We start from the raw sequence: 23,932 nt of genomic DNA on the forward strand, positions 1-23,932 counted from the left end.
TGCGTAAGTGAAGATGCAAGAAATTCGTTCCCTCTTTCTCTCTCTAGAATTCTTACACTTCAACCAAAAAGATCCCCCCTCTCTTTCATTCATTCACTTATTTATAGATATTTACAAGATATTTACAAATATTGACTGATTGCTGGATCTGGGCCTATTCCTCCATAAGTCCTGGTCACCTTTGATGGGCTTACTCGCGTTCGGCCCATATGGCAGTGTCTTTATATGGGCCGACCCAGCTGTACGGACCGAATGTAGTGCTTGCAAGTCGGATCCGGCCCATGTCGTCCTGGGCCTCCTCAACTGCCCCCATAATTGCCCCTTATTTAATAAGGGGTAATTATTGATGGCGTCTCATCATGATGTTGACGGCTCGAGAGAACCACGTGGGGGAACGGACGGTCAGATCCAGAATCAATGTTCCGGGGCTCGAGGAATTTCTCGCCTTCCCGACGCTTCGGCCCTCGGGCCCCCTCGCCTTTATAATGCTCTAGAATACCACTTCACGTCCTTTTACCGTCTCCATCATCAGTCAAATCTCTCTCTTTCTAGAACAGTGCTAAGCTTTTCCTGGTGAAATCCTTCAAGAGTCATTCTTCCAGCGATCTTGCAGTGCTCTGAGGTTAGTTTTGTTCCTTTTTACTTTCGGCAGGCTTCTATTTACCCCCTTTTAGATCCTTCAAGCACTTCCACCATGGTTGTAGATCTGGATGTTCTTCGTATGAGACTTAGACTTCCTGACAACATCGAGGTTAGGGTTTGCCCCCAGGACGTTAACATTATGACCGGTGCCGGCCTCCTGCCCGGCGAAGTCTTATTCACGAACCTTCAATTGAATGTTGTTAGGTTCCCTCTGCACCCTTTCTTTAGTTATGTCTTCAATAGATTGGGGATATCCCCCCTGCAGGTCAACCCCAACTTCTTTAGAATCATATCCGTTATGCTCCTGTTGATGCGTGACAGAAATCTGGACCTTGACCTCATAGACCTTCTTCTGTGCTATAAGGTCAGTAAGATCCGTACTAACGAGCCCTTCTACCACCTCTACTCGTTCGAGAAGATGTCCATATGTACGGACACAATAAAATCTGAAAAGGGTTGGAGGGATAGCATCGTGGGCATTAGTGGGGCTTGGTCTTCGCCGGCTGCAGAGGGTTACCCAATCCCGAGAGCCTTTGGTGTCTGTTCTGTCTCCTCCTATAAGAAATTCAAATCCCATAAACATGATTGCCCCTGCGAAACATGCGTTCCCCGTTTTTGTACTTTCTTATGCCGTTCCTTAGGAATACCTTGTGATGACTTGAGCTACAGTGTTTGCAGGGATAGGAGTAATTACTTGAAGAAATACGTTCTGAACGATATTCCTTCCTGCTCAGACCTCCTCACTTCAGACAACCTCTTAGCGCTCTCATCACTCGGCTACAACATGAGCAGGCTTCAGATTCCTTCTTTTGGCAGGAAGAAAAATACTCCCCCAGCCACTCCTGCTGCTGGGGCGACCTCCTTTCCAGCGTCAGCCTCTTCCTCAGCCACCATCTCTGACACTGTCCCGAGCACAGTGGCTATTAACTCTGTTGCCAGCACCCCTGCTGCCAACCAGAGCGCGTCTCCCCAAACTACCATAGCTCCTGCTGCTGCGGGGGGCGTTCGGGACAAAGAACGAGGCAAAAGGCCTCATCCTGACAGTGAAGTCGATCCTGAGGAGGAGCCTCTCATAAGAAGGACCCGGGTCTCCGGGCCGGGTGCTCTCTTGCATCGTGCGATCAGAGCTCCTGCTCCCTCTGGGCCTACTGCAGCTGGTGGCTCCGCTTCTGCTTCAGGCCCCCCTTCTATCCCCACCTTACCGCCATGGGCCCCTCGGTACACCCGAACGGATGAGACGTTCGTGAAACCGAACAAGACCATGCTGAAGGATGGCCAGACCGCCATGGCCTACTATAGGAGCATGTGGACTCCAAAGGACCTTGAGGCGGCAAAGGGCCTATCCCAGAAGGATGTGTTCAGCCGCTTTCCCCAATCTGCTATGGAGGTGACTTTTATTTTCCAACTCATGAATTCTCTCATATTATTTGGTCTTGCCTTCGCCTGACCTGACTATTGGCTTAACCGTTTTTAATGTGCACCTATGCAGACATTGTTCGGAATGATGGCCATGTAGAAGCAGGTGGAGATGGGGAACGCCAGGGCTCGTAAGTTTTCCGATAGCCTGGAGGTGGCTAATAAAGAAAACGACCTCCTCGCCATGAAGAATACCGAGGTACTGGCTCGGCTTGACAAAGTTGAACAAGAGAGAGATGTCCTAAAGAAGGAGAATGACTCCCTTCAGGATGAGAAGGACGCCCTCCAGCTTGAAAAGAGCGTCTGGCAGACTGAGCGTGACTCAATTAGAGAAGAAAAGGCAGAACTCCAGCGCCTTCTAGCTGATGAACAGTCTGCTCGGATGGCTTTTGAAAAAAGAGCTCTGGACGAGCGTACCGCTCTGATCGATGCGATCAGCAGAGTGAGTGGTGGGATGCTGGCTCTTCACGCTCGGTTCTCAAGGGTCGGTGCTCTTAGGTATGCTCAAGGATTCCGGGAAGGTTTCGCCGACCGGATTCCGGATGAGGGACAGACCAGCTCCACTCCGGATGAGGTCGACAAGGATCTAGGGATCGAACCTCTGGGGGTCTATGTCGACCCAGAACCCACCGAAGCGGAGCGCATATTCGATGAGTGCCAGGACATTGCTTCCTCAAGGATCATCACAGCTCCTCCTACCGCTCTGCCTCTGACCGCTCCTCAATCGTCAACCGTGGTACCTTCCATAGCCACTGCTGACGCTGAGCCCCAGCCGAACGATTCAGTCATTCACCTTGATTCCCCACCTCGTGAAGGTGAGACGGCTGATGGGGCCGAGGAGGCGAGTCGGCACGACCAGGATGCTGTTGGTACTGAGGCGTCTAGCTAGGGCTCCTTTAGACTCTTCCATTCCATATCTTTTTGTAATGATGGACATCTCTCTTTTGTAAACTCAATGCTCAATATCAATGAAACGACAGAACTCTTTTTCCCTATGTGTTGTGCTCTATTCAACTTATTTTCAATACATACATATCTTTTCTCTTTTTTTTTTTTTTATATTAGCTTTGCCGTGTGTTTGTTTATGGCAAGTGCCTGGCGCTCGGCTAGAATGCCACTTGCCACTTGGCTTTAAATTTTTAGCAAGTGTCTGGCGTTCGGCTCATGGTGCCAGCTGCCACTTGTCTTGCTTAAGTGCCTGGCGCTCGGCTAGAATGCCACTTGCCACTTGGCTTTAAATTTTTAGCAAGTGTCTGGCGTTCGGCTCATGGTGCCAGCTGCCACTTGTCTTGCTTAAGTGCCTGGCGCTCGGCTAGAATGCCACTTGCCACTTGGCTTTAAATTTTTAGCAAGTGTCTGGCGTTCGGCTCATGGTGCCAGCTGCCACTTGTCTTGCTTAAGTGCCTGGCGCTCGGCTAGAATGCCACTTGCCACTTGGCTTTAAATTTTTAGCAAGTGTCTGGCGTTCGGCTTATAGTGCCAGCTGCCACTTATCTTGCTTAAGTGCCTGGCGCTCGGCTAGAATGTCACTTACCACTTGGCTTTAAATTTTTAGCAAGTGTCTGGCGTTCGGCTCATGGTGCCAGTTGCCACTTGTCTTGCTTAAGTGCCTGGCGCTCGGCTAGAATGCCACTTGCCACTTGGCTTTAAATTTTTAGCAAGTGTCTGGCGTTCGGCTTATAGTGCCAGCTGCCACTTATCCTGCTTAAGTGCCTGGCTCTCGGCTAGAATGCCACTTGCCACTTGGCTTTAAATTTTTAGCAAGTGTCTGGCGTTCGGCTCATGGTGCCAGCTGCCACTTGTCTTGCTTAAGTGCCTGGCGCTCGGCTAGAATGCCACTTGCCACTTGACTTTAAATTTTTAGCAAGTGTCTGGCGTTCAGCTTATAGTGCCAGCTGCCACTTGTCTTGCTTAAGTGCCTGGCGCTCGGCTAGAATGCCACTTGCCACTTGGCTTTAAATTTTTAGCAAGTGTCTGGCGTTCGGCTCATGGTGCCAGCTGCCACTTGTCTTGCTTAAGTGCCTGGCGCTCGGCTAGAATGCCACTTGCCACTTGGCTTTAAATTTTTAGCAAGTGTCTGGCGTTCGGCTTATAGTGCCAGCTGCCACTTATCTTGCTTAAGTGCCTGGCGCTCGGCTAGAATGCCACTTGCCACTTGGCTTTAAATTTTTAGCAAGTGTCTGGCATTCGGCTCATGGTGCCAGCTGCCACTTGTCTTGCTTAAGTGCCTGGCGCTCGGCTAGAATGCCACTTGCCACTTGGCTTTAAATTTTTAGCAAGTGTCTGGCGTTCGGCTTATAGTGCCAGCTGCCACTTATCTTGCTTAAGTGCCTGGCGCTCGGCTAGAATGCCACTTGCCACTTGGCTTTAAATTTTTAGCAAGTGTCTGGCGTTCGGCTTATAGTGCCAGCTGCCACTTATCTTGCTTAAGTGCCTGGCGCTCGGCTAGAATGCCACTTGCCACTTGGCTTTAAATTTTTATAGTAGGCCGTTGGAAAAGAAAGTTATTTTTTGTAAATTTCAGTAACTTGCTCATTCATACGTATTTGATTGACAACAAACAACATCCAATTAAAGCCGAAACTTAGCTTTTATTGGTAGTACCTCTTCAGAGACGTGGCGTTCCAGGGCTTGCTGACCAACCTTCCCGCCATGGTTTCCAACGTATATGCCCCCTTGCCAATGACTTCTGCAATTCTGTATAGGCCTTCCCAGGGTGGCATCATTTTTTTGACCATCCCCACCTTTCTTTTCAGAACCAGATCGCCAGGGGCAAAATCCCTGCGTTTTACTCTCTTGTTGTGACTATTCGCCAACACTTGCTGATACGATGCTAACCTTATAGCCGCTGCGTCCCTCCTTTCGTCTATCATATCGAGGTTCAATCTTAACATCTTGTCGTTCTGATCTCGACTCCATGCTAAGCTTCTGATAGTGGGGACTAAATGCTCAACCGGTATAACTGCCTCGGTACCATACGCCATTGCGAACGGGCTCTCCCCAGTCGGCCGCCTTGGGGTGGTTCTGTAAGCCCATAGAACGTTCGGGAGTTCATCCAACCACTTCCCTTTATGATCTTCCAGCTTCTTCTTAATGCAGGCGAAAATGGTTCTGTTTGTGATTTCTGCTTGTCCGTTGGCCTGAGGATGACTTACTGCAGCCAACTTCTGGTTGATTCCATACTCCTCCAGCAGCTTTCTTACTTGCCTGCTGTCGAGGTTTGTGCTATTGTCCATGACTATTGATCTGGGAACACCGAAACGGCAGATAATATTGTTCCAAATAAATCGTCTCACATGAGTCTGAGTCACGCTAGGATATGGTTCTGCTTCCACCCATTTAGTGAAGTAATCCGTGGCCAGTAACACATACTTGTTCTGAGCTCTTGCAGTTGGCAGAGGACCGACCACATCCATCCCCCATTGCGCGAAAGGCCATGGCGAGGCCATTACGTGCAATTCCTCAGGTGGTTGGTGGATCAATGGTCCATATCGTTGGCATTTATCGCACCTTCGAGAGAACTCCTCCGCATCTCTTGACATGTTTGGCCAGAAATACCCTTGTGTCATTGCTTTATGCGCTAACGATCGCCCCCCAGAATGATTGCCACACACACCCTCATGAATAGCTCGCAATACCTGCTGCGACTCCGCGGGGGTGACACATTTCAAGTATGGGCCAGAGTAGGACCTTCTGTACAGCTGGTTAAGCACGATGGCGTACTTTGCAGCATTCTTTTTGAGTCTCCTAGCTTCATCCCTTTGCATAGGCAAAACGCCATCTCGAATATAGGTAATGATGGGGTCAATCCAACTCGGTTCATACGGTATGACGTTGACTTGCCAAGGGTCAGAGTCCAACGGTTCTTCGAAAATAGATGGCTGGGTCAATATTCCTACTGGAATCACCCTCGCCAATGTTTCACCGCAACTCGAAGCACTACATGCTAACCGGTCTGCATCTGCATTCTGTTCCCTCGGCAGCTGTATGAATTCAATCTTTGCAAAGTCCTTGGCTTTATGCAGAACGGCAGAACGATATGCCCCCATCGTGTCATCCTTGGTCGCGTACTCACCATTTACCTGCCGAACAATCAGCTGCGAGTCACTATACACAGTCAAACTTTTGATCTGTAGCTCTCTGGCCAACTTTAATCCATTTAGCAACGCCTCGTATTCCGCTTCATTATTGGTGGCTCGGAACTCAAGTCTAAGTGCTTGGCTCAAGGAAGTACCCTCTGGGGTTTGCAGTTTGATCCCAATTCCAGCCCCCATCTGGTTAGAGGAGCCATCCACAAAAAGTTTCCAAGAGCCGCATCTAAGGTCTTCTTCCGTATCTTCGGCGTCACATTCTAGCAGGAAATCGGCCACCGCTTGCCCTTTAACAGCTGTTCTCGGCTCATACGTTATGTCAAATGAACTCAACTCTATGGCCCACTTTGTCATTCTGCCCGAGAGCTCTGGCTTGTGCATAAGCGTTCTGATTGGGAAAGTTGTTAGAACAGCTATGGGGTGGGATTCGAAATAATGCCTCAACTTTCTTTTTGCATTTACAAGCGCAACTTTCTCAACGAGCACTTGGTTGGATTGAGCCTCATCCCATATCGCTTTAGTACATCAAATACATCTTGCAGATGCTTCAGATGATCATCCTTCTTCCTACTCTTTACCACCATATCATCAATATAGGCTTCCACAATCTTACCCATTTGATTCTTAAAAACTTTGCTAACAAGTCTTTGATAAGTTGCTCCCGCATTCTTTAGTCCGAAAGGCATAACTTTGTAGCAGTATGTTCCTCGCTCGGTGACAAAAGAAGTTTTTTCTTCATCTGCGGGGTCCATAGGGATCTGATTATAACCTGAATAAGCGTCCAGAAAGGTTAAACGCTCATACCCGGTGGTGGCATCCACCATTTGATCAATCTTAGGCAGCGGGAAGCTGTCCTTCGGACAGGCTTTGTTCAAATTGGTGAAATCAATGCATACTCGCCATTTCCCATTCTTCTTCTACACAACAACGACGTTGGACAACCAATCAGGGTAGTGCACTTCTCTGATAAATCCCGCATCAAGCAGCCTATCGACTTCTTCCGCTATGATCTGATTACGTTCTGGAGCAAATCTTCGCTGCTTCTGTTTTACTGGTTTGAAATTGGGATTGACATTCAGGGAATGACAGGATACGGAGGGACTAATTCCAGGCATGTCTAGGTGACTCCATGCAAATACGTCGGCATTGTGGGACAAGAAATCCACTAGCTCTTGCTGCTCTTCTCTGGTCAGTCTTATACCTACTCTGGTAGTTCGTTCTGGCCTGGACTGATCGATCTGCACATCCAGAAGGGGCTCCTCGGTCAAGTCGACTGACTCCTCCACCCTGTTCTGCTCGGGCGGAGGTTCCTGTAATTGCTATCTGGGGCTTGCCGAACGGACGGGCGCCTTTCCTTTCCCATCATGCTTTAGTGTGACGGAAAAACACTCTTTGGCTGCAACCTGATCCCCCCGAATGTCTATCACTTTATCTCCATCGGGTCCGAGGCACCTCATGACCTGATGCAGAGTTGAGGGTACACCTTGGACTCTGTGAATCCATCCTCTTCCCATCAGGAGATTATACGAGGGGTGAATTTCCACAACCACAAAAGTTTCCATAAGAGCTCGTTCTGCAGCTTGAACTTCCACTTCCACCATCCCGACGGGCTCCACCCTCTTCCCATCGAACCCTAACAAGGGATTTCCAGTGGGCTTGAGCCTCTCTGGTTTAATCTCGAGCCTGTCAAATGTGTCCCTCGGCATGACATTCGCACTGCTCCCAGGATCGATCAGAACTCTGCGCACCAAGCAGTCTGCCACTGTCAAACTGACTACCAACGGGTCTTCATGAGGCAGTTGAACACGCTGCAGGTCTGTCCAGTCGAACTTTATCTGCATCGACGGGCTCTGCTGGTGTAGAGTATTCACACTGCCGACCCTTTTCTTCATCTGCGCCTGCCGCAGGCGCGCCCGGAGCAGCTCATCTGACTCTTCACTAGGCTCGGGTCGACCATGGATAGCATTGATTATACGAACTGGTTGTGAATTGTGGGAGCTTTGTTTATGACTCCTTTTTATTTGTTCCACCGGTCGATTCTGCTCTATCGCCGAACCTTGAACATAACTCGCGAACTCCCCTCTAGCTATCAACATCTCCACTTGCCTCCTCAGGTTCCTGCATTCGTTAGTCTGATGACCGAAATCAGAATGAAAAGCACAATGTTTAGTTTGATCCCTCTGTTCGAGGGGTTGCCTAATTGGCAGTGGTGGATGAAACTTATCTTTGTTCTCCTGATACAGCCTCGCCAGAGTGACCTTCAGCGGAGTAATCAGCTCTTCCTCCCTGGACCTTTTTTCTGCCTTCCAAGAGGTCTGACGTTGCGGCTGAGCCTGCTTCTGCCTGATCTTTGCCTTGGACTTTTCCTCAGTCGACACGAGCGACGTTGTCCGAGCATTAGCTGCCTCCTCTTCTTCTAGGCGCACAAAGCCATCGGCTCTTTCATTGAGTTCATCCATAGTAGTCGGCGTGTTCACTACCAGACTGGTGTGAAACGGAGTTCCGCGTGTCATGGCTAACTTGAAGGCTTGAACTGCTGTAGAAGGGTGGCATTCGATCACCATACTCTTAGTGAGATTAAACCTGGTAAGAAAAGCCTGGAGACGTTCATCCTTGTGCTGCCTCATCGTGAATAGGCTCGAGATGTCCTTCGGCGGGCGCTTGTTCCCATAGTACTGGCTTATGAACCGATCGCACAGGTTTCTGAAGCTGCCAATGGAGCTCCTAGGCAAGTTTTTGAACCAGCTGAGCGCCGGTCCGGCTAGGCTTGTAGGGAAACATTTGCACATTAAAGAGTCGTTTTCCGTATTCAGGGCCATTTTCAACTGGATATGATACACATGATCGATCGGATCGGTCGTTCCGTCGAACAGAATAAAGACTGGCATAGCAAACTTCCTTGGATGCGGGGCATTCAAGATCTCGTCGGTGAATGGTGAATCCACCGTCCGAGCTGCGGATCGGAGAGCTTCATTCTCTCTCTGGAGTCCAGCGGTAGCTCTGTGAGTTACGGTTCTGCCCTCCGAACCGCGATGAGTGATAGTAACCATGGAGGGCCGGTAAGACGGATCGAACGACCGTTCCTCTATGAACTCTCTTTGCCAAGGCGACGCTACTCGACGACGATCAACCTCTATCACTTCCTCTCGATCGAACCTTTCCCGATGCGGATCAACGTGAGTCGATCCTTCGTGATCTTCAATCCGACGAACATTTGGCGGTAAATTGTCCATCATCCTTTCATCATGGTGGTGAGCTGACTGATTGTTCTCGTCCTGTTCGCCTTGACGCGCGATATTAGATTGAACACCTCCTTCACTGACCGGAAGTGGATGCGAAACCGCAGGTATTTGCCGATGTTGCGTTCCAGCTTTCAATTCTGCATTCTCTTTTTTGAGAGCTTCAATCAAGTTCATCAACTCCTCAAGCTTTGTTTGCTGGACAGCCTCCATCGGATTGGAGCTTTCACCTATCATTATTCCTGAACGGAGTAAAGGCATTAATCTCAAGTTCGCGAGTAGATCCGAGCTTCGTGAGTGGGAATTTTTTAGATCTGGCTTCGAATTCTCCGAATTATGCTCACTGTTTACGAGATCTGAATTGCCTGAACTCTAAATCCGTCAGATCCTGCCACAATCGAACAACTCGTTGTTGCGTAGATCTGAAGCCATTCCTGCCAAAGCTTCAAGAATTGTAATTCCTCCAGAGTAGGTCACAATCGCTCAGATCTGGATCCAAATCCCAAAGATCGAGTCTCGATCAACCGAATCGGTTTGAATCCACTCGATATTCCTCATTGATCAACCAAACTTCCATGCGATTCCCACAGACGGCGCCAATTGAAGATGCAAGAAATTCGTTCCCTCTTTCTCTCTCTAGAATTCTTACACTTCAACCAAAAAGATCCCCCCTCTCTTTCATTCATTCACTTATTTATAGATATTTACAAGATATTTACAAATATTGACTGATTGCTGGATCTGGGCCTATTCCTCCATAAGTCCTGGTCACCTTTGATGGGCTTACTCGCGTTCGGCCCATATGGCAGTGTCTTTATATGGGCCGACCCAGCTGTACGGACCGAATGTAGTGCTTGCAAGTCGGATCCAGCCCATGTCGTCCTGGGCCTCCTCAGTAAGTCATTGTATGCCTTAAAATATAAATGATATACTGATTTGTATATTTGATATGAAAGATTTAACATCTGATAATATAGTATATTCTCAATAGAGTGAGATTGAGATAATACTAGTTATGATAACAAAAGCCTAACTAACTTTTGTAGATGTAAATCTCAAATATAAATACTAGTCAAAGTATATGATTGGTTAAGATTACAAGGCATCCTAATAACTGTGTTTAATTGCACGTTTTCAATCCAGGATCGGATCACTAAAAAATAATAAATTGGGTAGTTGAGATACACCGTAAATCTAATATTGCATAGATCGAGGTATCTAACTAAATTGGAGGTGTAACAGTGATGCAATCTGGATATGGGATATTAAAGACTTCAAATCCTGTAGTGGATATGTCTTTTATATTAAAAGTGTAGTTCTATGTTCTTAATATAACTCAAAGTTAGAAACTTTGAATAAATTAAATAGGAAAGTCAATAGATTTCACCTAGAGGACAATTCAAAGTAAGTCTACACCTGTGCCACTAAAGAAAATGATATTGCTAACAATAAGCAATTTTAGGGCACAAAGTATACAGTTGCTCTCACCTGGAGAAATCTCTGCAGAGTGTAATATTTCTAAACGCAACCTTGTGGCCACATATAAAATTAAAGGTTGTACTAGAGAGCAATTGTACAGTTCATCGAGGGGAATGGGGTTTAAAGCCGAAAGCTAATGAGTCACCTTAATGGAAACCCAACCTAGCTGACTGGAGATCCCAAGATCTTGGTTCAAAGGGACAACAGAAATTCTGAGTGACTCACCAGAAGCACTGAGAAGATATAAATCTTCTACCCATTTCTATGATGAGACAGTGCTACCTACAGCGATGATTAGGATAAGCTACGCTTTTAATGACTCTTATACCTTGAAAATTCAAGTGGGGTTTGGTAGGATACTCTTAATAAGAAGTCACCTATATAAGTGTGAAGTGGGGCCGCTTCTATGAGAACTATAAAGGCTAAGTTTTCTAGAGCACTCATTGAATACCAGGACTTGTTCAGGGCCAAAATGAACACAACAATGAGAACCAACTTTGTGAGGAAAGCTACTGTGTGTTTGTTATTATCTTGGTTTATATAAACGGCTGAACAGTTCAAGACATCGCGTTCACTGGTTAGCCAGTAAATCCGATAGCAATACACTAGGGAAGGTTCAAAGCCAAAAGCCACCTATCCTGATGTAGTAACTTTTCGACTATACTCTCTCTAGTGTCTGCATGATCATCTTTTGCATTTTACGCAAATTTCCATTCATGTGGGGGATTGTTGGAAACGGGGGCATTAAAAACATAAACTTTAGATGAGATTTGAAATAGATTCCGTTAATAATTTTTTACGGATCTCTAGACAAGCACGTTTCTCTCCGCAAGGAGATGAATGTGGTATATTTACTTTTTGAAATCCGTTTCCGGATGAATGAGAAATTAGCTCCAAAGTGTGGTGTTTTGATAAGCCTAAATGGGTATGCAAAATGTGGGAAGTGTTTGTCCCACATGGAAAAAATGTTGAAACAAATTGAAATTTAAATAAGCTGAGTTTGGGATTTGGACCTGGGCTTGGGCCTAATTGTAAAGTCCAAATTATTCTTTTTTGGAATTTTGGATTTGGCCTAATTTTGGGCTGGGCTTATTTAAATGGGTTTCATAAATGAGTGGGTTTTTTTGGGTGGTTGGCTTTTTGAATTAAAAAAACAACTTTTTAGTTTTTCTAAAAGGTTACACCTTTTAAATTAAAAAGCCATATTTTAGTTTTTCTAAAGGGTTACACCTTTTAAATTAAAAAACCACTTTTTAGTTTTTTTCAAAGGGTTACACCTTTTTCCGAACCATCATAACCCATGGTTGCACCCACTCGAAAAGGCACATTGCAACCTATTGGAATGGATGTGTCTATTGGTGAACAGACACTATGTGAACCATTGCAAACTGTTGGAATGGATGTGTCTATTAGTGAACAGACACTATGTGAACCATTGCAACCTATTGGAATAGATGTGTCTAGTGGTGAACAGACACCAAGTGAACCATTGCAACCTATTGCAATGGTTGTGTCCAATAATGAAGAGATATACCCAATCTGAAAAGGCATTTCTGTTTCTATAAATACCCCCCTTTGGATCATTTGCAAGTGGTTCAATTTTTATTTTCTTCTTTCTCCCTCTCTAGACTTGAACCCAACCCAAGTGGGTTCAAACCATATGTTAAGTGGTCCGAACCACTTAGACCCTAATCTAATTTTATCGAGCCATATTAAGATTAGTCCGAACCATTTGGTTCGGATTGCACCAAATTCAGTATTTATATAGTATAGATGCATTTTTGAGTCAGAGAGAGTATTACACGGAGAAAGTTCGCCGTATCCACGAGTTTGTAGTGCTGCTACTGGTGGATGTAGACCGTTGTATCCTGGGAGATAAACGTCACTGAGTCCGTTAGCACCATAGCGGGGTAAATCTGTCTTAAGGACATAGTATCCAATACTAACCTCGGTCCAGGTTCTTTATTTATTATTTTTATTGTTTTAATTTGCATGTTTAATTAAATATCTAGTTGAATATTTAATTAATTATTTTTAGCATATTACAAATATCTCATATCATATTAGTATAGGGTTAGTTATATCTTAAATGTCACGTGAAACATATATATTTTACTAACAGTCCATACTCAAGTTATAGACCCTACAAGCCTTAGGTGGATGAATGACCGCATAAAAAGTAAAAAATAATAAATAATAAATAATAATAAGAAGAAGAAGAAAAGGAAAGAAAGGAAAAGTTTCATGTTCTTACAACTGTTTTAGGATTTTCAATTTATCTTTCCTTCAATATAGAACATGTTCCTTTGTTGTTGGACTGTGGTGGGCTGCGTAGCAGAAGATCCCCATTTAGATTTGAGAATATGTGGCTCCGGGCTGAAGGTTTCTTGGAGCGAGTTCGATCCTGGTGGGCGGGGTATGGAGTGGTTGGCACTCCGAGTCATTCTTTGGCAGGCAAGTTTCGTTTTTTGAAGAATGATCTCAAAGTCTGGAACAAAGAGGTGTTTGGTAACTTGGTCTGGAGAAAGAATCGGGTTCTCTCTGAGATTGCTGACATTGATAAGATGGAGAGTCAGGGTCTTTTGACGGGTCCTTTGAAGCTTAAGAGGGTGGAGGGTCAAGTAAAGTTTGCTGAGATTGCTATTATGGAGGAGATTTCATGGAAACAGAAATCTAGAACTTTGTGGCTTAAAGAAGGTGACAATAACACTAAATTCTTTCATAGACTTGCCAATGCTCACAGAAGGGGCAACCACATTGGGAGGATTAGGGTGGATGGGGTGTTGATTAGTAAAGAGGAGGAGATTAGTAAGAGCTTTTCTAAGTACTTTTTGACTTTGTTCACTGAGTCTGCTGATTGGCGTCCTTTGCTTGATGGGGTTCATTTTGATTCTATTTCGGGAGAGGAGTGCTCTGTTTTGGAAGAGCCTTTTTCAGAAGAGGAAGTTCTCTCTGCTCTGAAGAGCTATAATGGGGATAAAGCTCCTGGACCGGATGGTTTTACTATGAGGTTCCTTTTGGAGTGTTGGGAGGTGGTCCGTGAGGAGGTGATGGGCTCTTTTCATGCCTTCCATGCGCATGGCTCTTTTGAGAAAAGTTTGAATGCAACTTTTATTGCTCTTATTCCGAAGAAGGGAGAGGCAATGGATGTTAGAGACTTCCTCCCTATTAGTTTGGTGGGATGTTTTTACAAGTTGATTGCGAAATTCTTGGCCTCTAGGTTGAAGAAGGTGATGGATGGTGTCATTTCTGACTCTCAGAATGCATTTGTGGGAGATCGGCAAATCTTGGATTCAGTTCTTATCGCTAGTGAATGTGTTGATTACTGTTTGAGCAGCGGTGTTTCGGGTGTTCTTTGCAAGCTTGATATTGAAAAGGCATACGATCATGTGAGCTGGAGTTTCCTTCTCTACCTGTTAGAGAGGATGGGTTTTGGTGGGCGGTGGAGGAGAAGGATTCCTTTTTACATCTCTAGCGCTCGTTTCTCTGTCCTTGTGAATGGAGTGCCGACAGGTTTCTTCTCTAGCTCGAGGGGCTTGAGATAAGGGGATCCGCTTTCCCCTTTCCTGTTCCTTTTTGTGATGGAGGCTCTTAGCAGATTGCTGAAGAGGGCTGTGGAGCTAGGTTTTTTTAGAGGCTTTCGGGTGGGCAGGGATGTTGATAGTCAATTGGAGGTTTCTCATTTGATGTTTGCAGATGACACTATTGTGTTTTGTGATGCGGATGTATCCCAGCTGAGGTATTTGAGATGCGTTCTGATTTGGTTTCAAGTTGTTTATGGCCTTAAGGTTAATGTTGGTAAGAGTCTTCTTGTGCCTGTTGGGGATGTTCCGAAGATTGAGTTGTTTTGCTTACATCCTTGGATGTTGCACTGGCTATTTTCCCATTTCTTATTTAGGATTGCCTTTGGGTGCCCCTTCGAGATGTGTGGGGAGTTGGGATCCGGTTGTGGACAGAGTCGAGAGGAGATTGGCGGGCTGGAAAAAGCAGTACCTGTCCAAGGGGGGTCGGGTTACCCTGATTAAGAGCACCCTTTCTAGCCTTCCTACATACTTGTTATCTCTGTTTCAGATTCCTTCTTCAGTGGCTGAGAGAATTGAAAGATTGCAGTGCAACTTTCTTTGGGGGTCGGGAGAAGGAAACTTGGTTCGGTGGGATTAAGTGTGCTGTCCAATTCGGTTTGGAGGCTTAGGGTTTCGGAGGTTGTTGCCTTTTAATAAGACTCCCCTTGGTAAATGGCTCTGGAGGTTTGGGATCAAGAGGCATTGGTTATGGAGGAAAGTTATTGCTAACAAATTTGGGGAAAGTTATGGTGGGTGGTGCTCTTTGGCGATACGTGGTCCAAGGGGGGTGGGAGTTTGGCATTTCATTCGGAGGGGTTAGGTTGACTTCTGCAAGCATGTTCGTTTTCGTTTTAAAGATGGAAGGAGGATCAGTTTTTGGAAGGATCTCTGGTGTGGAGATCTCCCTCTTGCTCTCGCGTTCCCACGGCTCTATCGGATTGCTTCTCATCGACAGGCCATGGTTGTTGACTGTTATCATCTTGATAACGGGAGACACTCTTGGGATGTAGTTCAGGAGGCATTTTCAGGATTGGGAGATCGAGGATGTTTCTCGTTTTCTGGAGCTGTTATATAGCCAGGTGATTTCTTTTGGGGAATCGGATTGGTGGTTCTGGATTCCTAACTCGCATGGCCGTTTCGAGGTTAGGTCCTTTTTCAGATACCTTTCGGTTGGTCATGGAGATCCCTTCCCTTGGAAGTCTATTTGGCGGTCCAAGGCTCCCCGCAAGGTCGCCTTTTTTGCTTGGACCTTCTGTTCTGGGTAAGATTTTAACTCAGGATAATCTGAGGAGGGGGAATCAGGTGGTGGTCAATCATTGCTACATATGTTTGTGTAATGAGGAGTCTGTTGATCACCTCCTTTTACATTGCAGCATGGCCAGAGATTGTTGGGATTTGATGCTTCGTTTATTTGGAGTCCATTGGGCCATGCCTTTTCCTCTAGAGGGTTGATTGAGGCTTGGAAAGGCATCTCTGTTGGGGCTGGCATTAGGGATGTTTGGAGGGCTACGCTGCTTTGTATCTGGTGGTGTATTTGGCTTGAGAGAAATAGGAGATATTTTGACAAAAAAAAAAGAAGCCTGTTTCTATGCTTAAGTTCTCTGTTATTTCTACTATTTTTTGTTGGTTTTCAGGGAGAGATTATAGATCTATGGAGGAAATTATTGTTTTTTTGGCCTTTCTGAAGGTCTAAGGCGCCCTTTGGCCCTTTGTTTCCTTTTGTTTCTTTGGGCTCCGCTCCCCTTTTGAGCGTTTTTAATAAAATCTTACTTATCAAAAAAAAAAAAAAAAAGTTCTGGAATTTATGTGTCTTCTGAACTGACTGGATCTCTACTGGGATAGCGGAGGTGTTCCACATTGTTTTCCACAATTTGGACCCGGCCAAATACAGCAGGTATGGCTCTCTACCACTAACAACCATTCCTAGTCCGTCAATATTTTTTTGTTCTTTTACCACATTTTATGAGTTATTAGACTTTCTCATGAATTAATGAATACATCATTTTAGACAGTTAGAGTAAGGACCCTTAAATAAGCCTTTTAGTTATACTGCTAATAACACAGCCTTTGCTGAACATTTTCAAACCTAAATACTTTATTTTGGAAAGTAAAGCTAAAGTGTGACTGTTTGTTACTTCATTTTTGAAAACACACTACTTGTGCTGAGTTTGTTGCTTTAATCCAGAGACACCACAAAAACCTGATATTTCTGAAATAACATTACAGCAGTGAAAATCAATGAAATTGTACTATTCCCTTTTTAGTCGAGGCCTTTGAATGCATGAAAGGATTCTTTGAAAAAGCTACTAGCATTTACTTCCTGTTTAGTATATTGATCTGAGCCTTGGAGATGCTTATCTGGTTTGCAGCATGGGTTTGCAAGGAATATGAATTGGTCACTCGTCGATTCTGAAAATGTGGATGGGAATCCTGTTATTACTCTAGAGTTAAAGGATGGTTTTTACAGTCGTTCTATGTGGGATTTCAGCTTTCAAGCTCTATACAAGGTTAGTCCATTATTTACTCTCTTATGTACTGATTCACGGTTTGTCTAAACGGCACTGATGATGCAATTGCATTAATGTATCCCACCTACAAGTTGATAAAGATTATATGGACCTACATATTAAGAATGAATATTAAAATGTACCAAAGGGCATCTAGCCTAGTGGTATAATCTCTCCATCTTCAAAGAGGGGAGTGGTTCAAGTCCTGGAGTGGGCAAAGGGGTGTGTGTATTTGCTTTACCATTCAAAAAAAAAAAAAAATGTCTAGGATACTTGTACCTTTGTTGCCACCTTGTTTATCTTCATGGAACATTCCATTTCCTTTTTGTTAGTGTATAATATACAATTTTTTGTTTCTTTCGCTTTTCTGCAGGTCATTCTTGATTCCAAAAGCCTTTCAACAGAATAAAAGATCACAAATACTGACAAGAAGCCATTTTCATTTACTACTGCCCTGCATACATATTTCCGAGTAAGCATCACTATACATGCTTGTGAGATCCAATTACCCATTTGAATGAAGCCAAATTAAGTTTTTTGAACTCAAATCGATCTCAAAAGTGATTGCATTGTGGGTGGTGTGGAACAATTATAAAATCTTGCAAATTATTTGGACCTTATCCTCTATATTCACAGCATTTCCTGAACTTGTAAATTTTTGGGTTACATGAGTTCACGAAAATCTGGAGAATTTTATTGCCTTGATTTTAGATTCTCTCATGCAGGCTTCCGTAACAGGGGCGTCAGTGAAAGGTTTAAAAGGTTGCAAGACACTAAACAAAGATCCAGATCCGAAAAATCCACTAGAGGGCAAGGAGGAAAGGTCTGCATTATGTATCTCATATAACTCTTATCCAGGAAAGAATAATTTTTTATACCAGAGAACTTTAATTATCAATTAATATAGTTAAAAGGGAAAAAAAAGTTGAACTTGTACTAGGAAGTTGGATTTGTATACAGCTGATTGTGTTGACCCATCACATGAAATGTACCATTTTGTTGAAAGAGTACATGTATATTGTTGTACCACATGATCTTCCTCATACATTAAAACATTGGAGACATTTATAGGAGGGATTATTTTGGCTGCTTTATGTCAGCAAAAAGCTGCAGATATAGTACTTTCCAAATTTATTACATCTATGGATCGATGCACTGAAATGCACCCTATATCCTAATTTTTAATTTTATATGTAAAGGGATGTTTTGTTTAGCCTTTTGTTTTTATAGAAATGATCATTTATTTTCTGTTCTTTATTTCATCGAATAATAGATTTCTTTGCATTTTCCTATTTCATTAATTTTGTCTTAGGAAAATGAAGCATGTCAACTTACATTACGTAACTATATATGTCTTGTGTGTGCAAAATATCACTGTTCAATCCAACAAACTCTCATAGTTAGGAAGAATTTAAACGATGCAGCCAACGGGTCGGGAACCAAGTGGTACATTACCTAATTATATGATGCACAAAACAGAAACTACAAAAGCCCATAAACAATGCTGTCCACAGAAAGCACATTGCTCTATTAGACAAAGAAACTTCTCATTTTCACGAGTTCTCAAAACTTAAGACTGACGAAATTATCTTACTGATTCTTGCAGCAGATAACTTTCGAGTCTTTTAACTTCTATCTTCACACTCAGGTATGTGATCACTTTTCCGGGATTTGTAGACTGTGTTTACCTTGAAGCCCCTAATGACGTGCTACTTGATAATGGTTTGGGTGATGTAATATCTATCCGGAGTAGAAAGCAAGTTGGAAACTCTCTGTGGTGCTTTGTTTTGTTTTAATCAATAGTTTTGCATTTCACCTATTTGGCTCTGTCATCTTCATGATGCAGCTTGTCTGATGCTGTTCTGTGGAATCCACATCTGACAATGGAAGCATGCTACAAAGACTTCGTCTGCGTTGAAAATGCCAAGGTATTGATGTTACATGAATGTGTTGCCGATGCATCCATTGAATGAGTTACACCCCCAATAAATCATAACAATACTTGATTGCTGGTTGAACAGTTCTTTTGATGCTATTCCTAATCCAACAGGTCTTCATTACTAATTATTCATCATGAAAGTTAATTATGTTTTTTGTCTTGTTTACCTCAGATTGGAGAAGTTCATCTAGATCCTGAAGTTTCTTGGACTGCGACTCAACATCTAAGCACTGCATGAAGTGTTCACGTGCATCATTTTCCCTTTTTTTTTTTTTCAATTTCCTCTTTACTTTTCTTTTTTTAACTCCTGTTTTGAAGAACTTTTGGGTAAAATAGAAGTTGTACTTCCTAATCTAATAAAAATTTTATCAGGTTGATGTATCTTTGATTGACAATGAGTCTGTATAAGTATTCTTCTCTATTAGCTGGTAATAAAATTACAAGCTCTCTCTCTCTCTCTCTCACACACACACACACACAACTGTCTTCTCACTACATAATTCTTATGAATCTAATTGTTCGTTGCCCAATGTATGTCTTGCCTAGTGTTAGCCCCTTGACGGTTGTCCAAGGGAAGACATGGGCATTTCAAGGCCATGCCATGTCTTGGAATACTTTGGATTTGGTTAGATAGCCATGAGGATTGCTCAGGGGGTTGTCAGCGTGCACAAGATGCTCAGCGTGCACACAAGATGCTTAAAAGGATGCTCGGCATGCACTGGGGTGCCCAGTGGCACTTTTGTAAATATGGCGAAAAGTGAAACTTGGAGTTTTGACTCGGGATCTTTATGGGAGGTACCTTGAGTCCATAGAAGCTGGTTGGCGCAGACGGCACTCAATTTGGATGTCGGGAAAGGCCTGAAAGGCCATTATGACTCCTCAAGCATGGGTGATGTTTACTCCTGTCAGAGTGCTGGATTTCCTTAAGACTATATTAGGGGGGGTCTGTTGAGCACATCGGTTGGGCTATGGCATGGCTTGCTTAGAGGGCTTAGCCAACGTGCATGGGCACGTGTTGCACCACTCCAAGATGGTTGCACAAGTGGGGAGCATCCAAGATGTTAAAGGGCAAATAAGTGGGTACCGATACGCGCGCTGGTGTGCAGCGGCTCGCGTGCGGGCGTGCAGGTGGGCGCGCGGGCTGGCGTCCAACCTAGTGTGCGTAAGCATCTAGCTCGGCGTGCGCATGGGCGTCTAGGTGGTCGTACAGCCACGGACGCATGAGGGTTCAAACATGGCGCGCAAAGAAGGGCACTAATGTGTGCGCCGGCGTGCACTTTGGTGTGCACCCGAGCGTGCGCACGGGCGTGCATGGTTTGGCACGCCGTGCACTCAGAGACATATATATGTGGGTGCAGATTGGTGGACTTGGCTTGGGCTAGGTTCACAAGGTTGACTCAGATGTGGCTAGAGCATGGCAACACAAAGTCATGGCTTGCGGTTACAAGAGGTGGTGGCTTAGTGGGCTCGGTCGGTTGGGGGAAGTTACTAGCACTTCCCACTTATCATGGGAAGTGGGGGAGTGCTGAGTAACCTCCCAAACATGTGGCACAATTCTGAGAGGACCAATACACAGGCGGTTAAAGATGGTTTCCTCCACTATGCAGAATGTAACTTCTTGTGGTTATGTGGCATGAGCAGAACATGCCAACAAGTCTAGCAGTTGGGCTTGTCAACTGCATTATAGTGCTGGCTCATTTAGAGGGTGCCAGCACGACCCTAGGTGGATGGGGGTGTCATCTATCATCTTAGTGGGCAGTTATGGGCGGTTTTGAGAGTGGCCTATATAATGCTAAGGTGGGCTTTGTAGAGGGAACAGAGAAGAGGGTGTGAGCCTTGGTTGTTCCTTGTACGAACTCATGTTCCTTTGTAATATGTTTAATATGAGCAAAGGTTGGGACTTGTCCTTGTAACTGTGTGTGCCTTCTTTACATTTCTATACTGTGTGTATTGTGTTGTTGTGTTGGCTGAGACTTGGTGGCCCCAAGTGCCATTACAGAGGCAAAAATTCGTGGTGTAATTTAGCCCTGTGACACCTAGCAACATGCTAACAGGGAAAGATGGAGCAGAGACTTATTGCATGAATGGTTCTCCAAGATTAAACCTACATCCTCGCACTTGCCTACTCATGTGTTTTACCCCTATCCAAATTGAGTTTTACATAGCCAGAAAAATACCTGAAAAAAAAGAAAAAAAAGAAAAGAAAAACAGGCACGTAGATATAAAAACACAAACAAATAGAACCAAATAGAATTTTTGCTGAACATTTCAATAGAAATCCAAAAATGTATCCAGATATGCATCTCAATTGAAATGACAAATGCAGAAAAAGTTTGCAGCCCACAAACCAGCGAAAACCCTAGCGAGATCAGAAAAGCTCTACTACAAAGGATTTACAGTCTCGGAAACAACCTAAAAGACAACATTGCAATGAAGCATGCCAGCAATATGATCAGCCCCTACAGCCCAAAGCCAATACACCCATTTCTTGGTCTTTTTCTTCATCTGCTAAGCATAGAAAGACTGTTGGTTCCTCCACTGATAAACCCTCCTGCATTGGCCACATTTTGCTCAATGTCCTCAATCTGTTCACCCTGTGTCTCAACCAAAACCGCCATGTCGAGAAACACCTGATGGAGCTTGTTCAAACTCCTCTAGTCCTCTGGATGTCCATCACTGCCTCATGCCTCTCCCTGTTCTCCATATTCAACTCTGTCTTCCCTTCGAAGACCTCGAGTTTCACACTCCCTGAAACCATCTTCTCAACCACTTCCTCACTGGGCGTTTCACCGGTGGCGTTGTAGTACCTCCTCATCAGAGCTTCTTTATGGTCTGACAAAATTCTCTCTCTCAGTGACTGGAAATCATTCATCATGATTCATGTCCTTGAGTTTGGCCCTCAAACCATTCGTGACCGTTATCCTCGTTCGATCAACTGTGCTTCCTTCCTCGTATGCTGCTGATATCCTCCGATTGGTCAGGTTCGATTTGTCGAGGGCTTCTAGCATCTCCTTAACAGTCTTGGCCTTGCGGAGGACTCCATCCGGTCCCTCAACCCTCGGAGGACTTTTGGTGCTGTGAGTGGATTTGGTCTCTTCATTTAGGGATTGAAGATCAAACAGGAGATTAGTGATCTTTTCCATTTCATCCTCGATTTTTTCGACTTCTTCGAAGAACTTAGAGAGGTTCTTTTCATCTATGGGGCAGAGTTGGCCTTTCTCCAAGTCAGTCTCTGCTTTGAGATCAATCTCTGACTGTTTCTTCAATTCCACATAACTTAAAAATGACTCTGTCATTAAATCATTCATCTTGACTGCAATTCTTCGAGACCCACCTGCAAAGATATCAAGAAAACAATATGATTCAATATAAACAATCATATACACAAGAAAACAAGAAAATGATATAATCCTATATAAACAATCATCATATGCATATGTATATGTACATATATATATATACACGAATAACTACACACATAAATAACACAAAGCAAGTGAATTTTAAAAGAGGAAATGATGAGGAATTTTGATACCTTCTTTTCAGATGCGAAATTAAAAGATTAATTTCTTGGAATCAAAGCTTTGAGTTGAAACTTGAAACCCACCACCAATATAATCTGAATCATCAAAAGGATTTAAACTTTATGATGAAATGTCAAAAAAAAAGGAACGAGTATATGAAGAAAAGAAAAGAAAAGGGTTAGAAAAATCTCTGAGACTTCAAAAGTCCTGAATCTTTAATCAAATTCATTGAAAATCAGAAAGGAAATGAAGAAATTGAAAATGGGTTTGTTCGAACCTTCGAGAAGGGTCTATCTGCTTTAAGTCTTCCAAATACCGATTCTCTCTCTCTCTCACTCACTCACTCTTTCTCTCTCTAGGTTTTGGGAGTTATAAGAGACCGAAAGATCGCGATCATTGGGGTTCAAATATTTGAAAACTTCCGTTGATTGGAAATAGCCGTTACGTTATATAATCCCGCTGAAGTGGGAGGATACACAATTGCCAAACGGCAACATTTCACGATGGCATTTTACAGTACGATGCCATTTCGTTTGGCAATTCTTATCTTTAGAACGACAATGTTGTGCTGTCGTAATATTGTGCAATTCTAGATATGATAATTTATCATGTTTATTAAAGCTCAAAAAGGAAAAACAATATGATAATTTATTTTGAAAAAAAAAAAAAGAATTAATGTTACAAAAATAGGAATTGGAATTAATTATTTTGGGGTGGGCTTGAGCCCACTCAAGCCCCATTATGGGATTTTTACTTCTTAGTAGAGACCATGTTCATTAGGGCAAAAGACCTTTCCCCTCTCTTTTGCCACGTCACCACCTACAAGAATCTTCTGTCCCAAGTTCTCACGACCTGTTACCGGGAAAGAGACCTAGGAGGAAAAAACCTAAAAAGATGATGTGGTCATGCACCATTTGATCAATTTTAGTACTTTACGATGATCAAATATTCACACAGGCATATATAATTTTGCAGGATTGAAATATTTTGTGTCTAATTGCAGAGGCATGTGGTTGATTTCTACATTTCTCACTTCCCGTCTGGCTATGGTGCTAAGGTGAGTCCATATGTGGATGAATTTGACATTAATAAGTCAAGTAAGACATATCTCCCAAGAAGGGTTAAATTAAAATTCAACCAAAATCTTGTTAATTAGTTCACGTTTAGTTTAATTGCTTGCAAAGTGAAAGCTTACAAAAAAAAAAAAAAAAAAAAAAAAAAGGCAAAACAATAGGAAAAAGAGTATATTATCACCTAAATGGTAGACATAGGAAAACGATGTTTACTACAGGGTAAAAACAAGACAAAGATAGACAAAACAAATTTAAAATAACATTAACGCAAATAGCTTGTAATACTAATCATCAGGGTTTCTCCTGCGAGGCTTCTTCCCAAATGGTCTTGATTGTACCCCAGTTCCCGGCAGGGATAGCATCAAACTGCTTAGGGTTCTTCCCAAATGGCATTGATTGTACCGCAGTTCCCGGAAGGGATAGCCTCCTCGACGTCCTCAAAAGCTTCCTTACGAGCGT

General features: G+C 43.7%; 1 long non-coding RNA gene and 2 pseudogenes across 1 annotated transcript; 2 read left to right on the top strand and 1 right to left on the bottom strand.

Moving 5' to 3' along the window:
- LOC132316399 (putative glucose-6-phosphate 1-epimerase) overlaps positions 1 to 18,733 on the top strand; it is a 31,421-nt pseudogene extending 12,688 nt beyond the window's left edge.
- A 50-nt stretch (positions 18,734 to 18,783) lies between these two features.
- On the top strand, positions 18,784 to 19,126 carry LOC132266767 (uncharacterized). The gene is made up of 2 exons (XR_009468711.1): positions 18,784 to 18,865; positions 19,049 to 19,126. It is a non-coding gene; the product is annotated as an uncharacterized LOC132266767 (long non-coding RNA).
- Positions 19,127 to 20,633: 1,507 nt separating this feature from the next.
- Positions 20,634 to 22,960, bottom strand: LOC132266766 (syntaxin-112-like; annotated as a pseudogene).
- Between the last annotated feature and the right edge of the window lie 972 nt (positions 22,961 to 23,932).

The sequence above is a fragment of the Cornus florida genome, unplaced genomic scaffold (assembly GCF_030987335.1).
Source record: "Cornus florida cultivar Cherokee Brave unplaced genomic scaffold, ASM3098733v1 CherokeeBrave_3.0.0_Hap2_Chr07, whole genome shotgun sequence".
NCBI classification, from domain to species: Eukaryota; Viridiplantae; Streptophyta; class Magnoliopsida; order Cornales; family Cornaceae; genus Cornus; species Cornus florida.